This window comes from Manacus candei, unplaced genomic scaffold (assembly GCF_025592945.1).
Source record: "Manacus candei isolate 608988 ecotype Guabito, Panama unplaced genomic scaffold, ASM2559294v1 h1tg000095l, whole genome shotgun sequence".
NCBI lineage: Eukaryota > Metazoa > Chordata > Aves > Passeriformes > Pipridae > Manacus > Manacus candei.
The window spans coordinates 4,643,624-4,649,853 of record NW_026138143.1 but is presented as its reverse complement, the minus strand read 5'-3'; positions in this window follow the sequence as shown (position 1 = coordinate 4,649,853).

Sequence of the window (6,230 nt, the reverse complement as noted above, 5' to 3'; positions counted from 1 at the left end):
ATTTGCTTTTGGAAAAAAAAAAAATAAAGGTAGCATCTTCTCACCATCCTCATGGCTCTGGCTGCTCAGCTCCCCTGCTCTCTATTGGTTTGTCTTTGAGGTCAGCTCCATATCCTCACTGAAATACAGCAACTGATGGTTCACTTACTGCAATTTAAGGTAAAAAAATCTCTCTTGTGGTGTAGGATCCATAATTGTTCTTCTACACATAAAAATCCCAACGTTTTGCAGCAGATTCTGCTGGTATATGTCAGTAGGCTCTGCCAAACTAAGCTCCTTAGATATATATGTAATTGCAGGTGAGTGCTTGTATGTCTATGTGAATATACAGAGCGAGTCAGTCTGTTATCCTTACAAGGAAGATCACTATAGCTATTAAATTACAAGGGCAAAAACATTAGTGCAGCCAATAAAATTAATATCAGATTGATTTGAGATGATCATTATCCACGTTTGCAATTCCAATTTTTCCTCTTAAAAATGGAAAATTCTACACAGAAAGCAGTGCAATAAACTCTAGAGTTTAAAAGGAAACTTGGAAAATCAGAATAATTCACCCTTGATGTTCTTTGACCTAATTTTTTATCTTTCAGCACTACAAGGGCTAGATGAAATGGTATTATCTGCACTGTGGATACCAAGGCAACAGGCTCTCTCTCAGCTTAAGGACAAACTAAAATCTCCTGGTATCAACAAAGCTTTCTGAAACCTGTTTCAATGATGCTACTTGTGCTCTCAAATATCTGATTTTGTGATACTGTATTGTATGTACTGTCAGGACACTGCAGACCCACAGTGATGGGCAATTATATTGCCTGAAGTGAAAGATCCTCCCCAAGAAACACAGAAATGGAGTTTAACGTGATATCTTACGGGACATGCTTTCACAATCTCCATCTCAACTAGTGGCATTTCATATTGCCAAATTCTTCACAATAGCCCCAATACAATTAAAATCATTGGCAAGCCTAGTTTTTGAGCTGACATGGAACTGACAGGAGAAGAGAGCGGAGTGGAGCAGAGGGAAAAGCAAATATTTTCCCAAGCACTTGTTCAGTGTTTTCATACATCATAAAAGCCAACTTCCAAAATGCATAGAAGTCCAGGATCTTTGTCCACATTAACAGAGAGGCTCCAAAAGGAGCATGAAGCTCTGTGCTAGCCAAAGAGAAGATGCCCTGGGTGTATACAGTGGAATGGAAATAAATGATAGCCATTGAATATTTCTTATTAAAAAAAATTAAATCCCTATTGTATAATAACCTACAATTTCCTGTACAAGCTCTCTAGCTTGGTTGACAAAAAAGTCTGGTATTGTTTCCCTTCAATAAATACTAAAAATTTTACCTCCTTCTTTAACAGACATCAGGCATCTCAGAATGTTTACAAACACATAGCAAAGAGCAAGAGACCTTCCCAACAGTTTTTCCTCACAACATATTCCCTGAGCTTCATCATCTGTTTTTCACCACTGCCCACTATGCTACACCAGTCTACAGAAAAAAAGTAATGCCAAAACAAGAAAAACAAATTTTATAGTTATCACACTAATCTATGTCTCTCATTTTACACATGGAAGGTCCTTAAACTGCAATCATAAAAAGGGGAGCGAAGTCAGTACAGAGAAAAATGGAAGGAAATTGGGATCACTGTAGACACAGAAATAATCCAAGGTAGAGAGAAACTGAAGGACATATGATAATAAATATTTCATATACAAGTAAAATTATGTATGTCTGTAATAGCTCAGATAACTTCAAGGGCAGATCTTTGTACAGTGCAAACAGGCCCAAATCCACTCAGCTTATTTACTGGCTTCATATGATGCCCAAAGACCAGATGAAGAAGATGAACAGCTTTAGGATTCTGCCTATATTTTACTCTTATGTGTTTCCCTCGAAATTCAAACCCAAGATGCTGTCTAAACCAGTTCAGTGCCTTAAAAATCTGGATTCCTAGTTCCTGAAAATGATTTTGGAACAATAGCTATGGTCTCATGAGACAGAATCTTTGACAGCAACATCCCCTTAAGATATTGCTGCTGCTGAGTGGTGCTCTCATGCCCTGTCATGCTGTTCCCCTCCATTGCACCAGCTGATCTGCTCATGTGCCTGAGTGCGAATCAGACTAGAGAACTGATCCAGACTTCACAAACCCCATAAGAATGACAACCTCTACATGCTACAACCCCTGCCTGGTGTCATGTAACACTGGGTAATGTCACCCATATTATGATACTGGATCTTTGCAGATACTATCCCCTCACTTAGTAAAGGGCCTCAAAAGCCCTCTGTCAGAGGCCATAGGAATTCCAGCCCTCACCAAAGAAATGTAATCAGCAAAGGAGCATTAAGAAGGTATCAATTGTCCTCTACCAGCAGTGCCTGGGAAAAGTTCAGATGACTTAAGACAAATATTTGCTCCAGGAATTAAAAAAAACACTTGTTCTGAAGTGGAAATGTATCCATACATCATAGTTATTCACTAGGAAGACCCATGATGTCTTTAGCATTACAATTAGTATGTAGGAAGATTAATTTAAGATGTATCAAGACCAAGTCAGGAAAAATCATCTTAATTAACAATGTTCGTGCTGCAACTTATGTGTTACGCCCCATAATTCTGGCCACAGGGCAAAAAAAAAATTCTTTTAAATCAACAGCACTGGAAAACTAGCATACAACCCAATAAACTGATGATTCCACATTTCCCAGAGCCCACTCTGTGTCACATAATCTGGAGGCTGGTTTTTTTCAGCCAGATGAAGACAGCAGGGTGCCTAGCTTGTTACAGCACTGCTTCACCAAGCAGCAGCCTTACCGCAAGCATCTGAATGTGAGAATCTAGTGGCTCGGGAACAGGCAAGCTACAGACACGGTTGTTTGGAGACAGCCTGGAATATGAAGCCCTCAAGCCAGAGAAAAGCTTCAACAATAGGAGCAATTTAGCAGCTCGCTCACAATACTTCATCCACTTAACTCAAGCGGGGCTCATGGAATGAGTGAGCCTGCGTGCCAAGTGCAGCGAGTCGCCTCTGCCGAGGGTACCGCAGGGGGGATTGGGTTAGGGATGCTTTGGGTTAGGGGTGCTTTTTATGAAGGGAAAGCTACCCAGCCTTCCCTGGCAGCGTCCGCCATCTCCTGAAGGCGAACGCCACGCTTGCCACTGGCAAGGAGACTTGGTAAAAGTGCAAATAAACACCTTTTTAAACACAGTACGCCCACTCGGCACGTTCGCTAACCGCAGCGACCTGCTACTGCTGCCGCGGGACAAGCGCACAACAGGCTTTCCCTATACTCGCAGCGAGCCTGGGGCCGCCGTCTGCGGCCAGGCCGGCAGTGCCTGTGCCCTCCCGCGGCCCCCGACAGCGCAGCGACACGGTGGCCTCCGACAGCGCAGCGACACGGCGGGCCCCGACAGTGCACCGCCACATCGGGCCCCGACAGCGCAGCGACACGCCGGGCCCCAGCAGTCACCCCGGCAGCCCGCGCGGCTGCGGCAGCGGCGCCATCTAGCGGCACAGTGGGGCAGCGCCGCCGCCCGCCCCGTCCCGTCCCGCGGCCCGGCCGTGCCCTCAGCACCCGGGGGCAGGGTAAGGGGGGCTGGCTCCTCCCGAATTAACCCCGTCACACATGACGCGTTCTCTTATTCGGTCTATTACTCATTTCCTTAATTATCTCCCGTCGACAGATTGGAGCGTCAAGCGCTCACCGGCTAGACGAGCGGCTCGTTTGTTTTTACAGCAGTGCATTTTCACATCGCTGCGGTTATTTCATGACTACGGTTTTAACCTTGCAACCAAGTTACTAAACCAAACACTCCAAGAAAGCCCCCCCCAAACACAATAACTAACACAAAGACCAGGTCTTGGTTTTCCTTTCCAACCAGCAGTTAAGGTCAGCAGTCTTTCTAAAGGCATAAAGAAAATACGTGGGCACACACACAAAAGCCCCCAGATTTTAAAATTGAACATGATCCATAACTCAATTATGTCCATCTCATACTCTCCTCACACCTTGCTTCTCCCTCTCTAGATTTCTGCAAAGCTAGGGGGAAAAAAAAAAATCAAGTCTTTTTCCATTAAATTCTCTCCTGCTTACACACACCTCACTACCGCAAGAGTAAACTCCACTTGCAGCTGCCCTGATATAAGCTCCCTACTCCAAAAATGACCAGTAATTTTGCAGTTGATAAAACTATGTGAGAATCCTAACATCCTGTAAGCCCCCTTCTTATGTAGTGGAAAGCTGCTGCAAAAGGTATTCAATGAAGACCTCCACCGAAGAACCTTATCCTCATGAGGATGAGTAAAACCAGTTAACACCACTTGGTATTTCAGGAATAGTCTCAATTAAAATCTAGGAACGTAATCCTTCTTTCCCCTCTACTCCTCCCACAGCTTTGAAAAATTTTAGGCCCAGCTTTATCACAAAAGTGGCACATAATAGCTATGCCATAAGGCCCACAGAGCAAAGCATTAAATGAAACTTTAAACAAATAATTTGACAGAATAACTGAATGTCTTCAACTTTACCATCCCAGGCCCTGACAACAATTCAAGCAGTGAAATCACATCAGTATCACCGATACACATAAAGGAAAAAAAAAGGTATCTATTATTACAGAGCAACATTTCCTCATATTTTTTAAACAAAGTATAAAGCTCTAGGGTAAGCACAAATTAATCTTGGTAAAGAAGTGGAAATACTTCCTGTGTGCCTTGGGCATTCTCCCATTGGACACTGCCAGCCCTAGCTTTTTTATGGATAGTTCCTTCAGGTCTAGTATGTGCTCCTCTCCTCTCCAACCAGTGCTATTGGTACCTTGTCCTGCAAATAAGTCTAAACTGCTAAGCATTTACAATAGTCCCCCCCGGCTTCTTTCAAAAGCAATAGCTTGCACAGGCAGCTGCAAGTGAATAAATCCAGTCAAGCGCAAGAAGCTGTCTCCCAGTAGTAGCTGTCTAAGGCAGTAGTTGAACAGGTACTCCAGACTTGGCACTCATGCAGAGGCACCACCATGCAGAATGGCCAAATCTTCTTCTTTGGAGTAGGAATCATGATGAAACCTACTTATTACCTGGTTAGTTGGACAGCCAGCAGCTTTGAAGCAAACAAGAAGAGGTGAAATAACTCTTTCCCAGTTTGCATCATGCCACCTATACTAACTGCAATCTGAAAGAAGAATACCTCACCCACAGGCAAAGCTTTGTAGCATAAAAGCTTTCCCATCACCCTGGATGCTTTGGCACCAGAGTTAATGCAGGCCTCCAATCTTATTAACAAGGGTATACCCAACTGGGCTGCAGTTGGATCTCCAACTGCCCTAAACATACACAAAAATAGGTCAGAGTTCACAATCACTGGGTAAATTCTGAACTGCTTCCTTGCAATAGCAAAGGCTGCTAAAAAATGAATTACACTAGAAAACTTTTAGGACACACAGGGAAACAAGCAGCAAAACATGACTATTCACATCATCTGACAGAAGCATCAGTGATTTTGCATCAACAGTTAAGATGACAGAAGCATCAGTGATTTTGCAGCAGCAGTTAAGATGACAGAAGCATCAGTGATTTTGCAGCAGCAGTTAAGATGACAGAAGCATCAGTGATTTTGCAGCAGCAGTTAAGATTACAAACCTCACACACAATGTTGGGGATTTTTTTCCTTCAGCTGCAGCAATAGTAAGAAGGTAGTGATGTCTTAGAAGCAAACTTTTCCTGGAGTACCGTGTGATAATTTCTCTGAGTCACGGAAATTAATGGGCAACAGTGAGCAACTGGAAAGCCAATTGTGCCTGTCAAGGTCTCCAAAACAAACAGTAGCATCAAGAAGAGATTGCAAGCTCACAATGGGAGAATAAGGACCCTTTTGTCCACTATTTTGTACCCAACAATTCCCCAGTTTACGTTACACTTGTGTCCTAGTTTTGGCTAGGCTAGAGTTCACTTTCTTTTTATTAGCTGCTACTAGGAAGTACTGTGTTGTGGATTCAGTATGAGAACAACACTGATGTCTTGCAGTGCAATTGCAAATCAAGGTCTCCTCAGTTGCCCATGAGTTGTCACTGAGCAGGTGCACAAGAGGCTGGGACATAGCATGGCCAGGACAGCTAAACCAAAGTGGCCAAAGGGATATTCCATAGCATAGAATGTCACACACCCAGTACATAAAGTGTGAGAGTTATCCAGAATTGTACCAATTGCAGCTCAGGGAGAGATAGGGCAT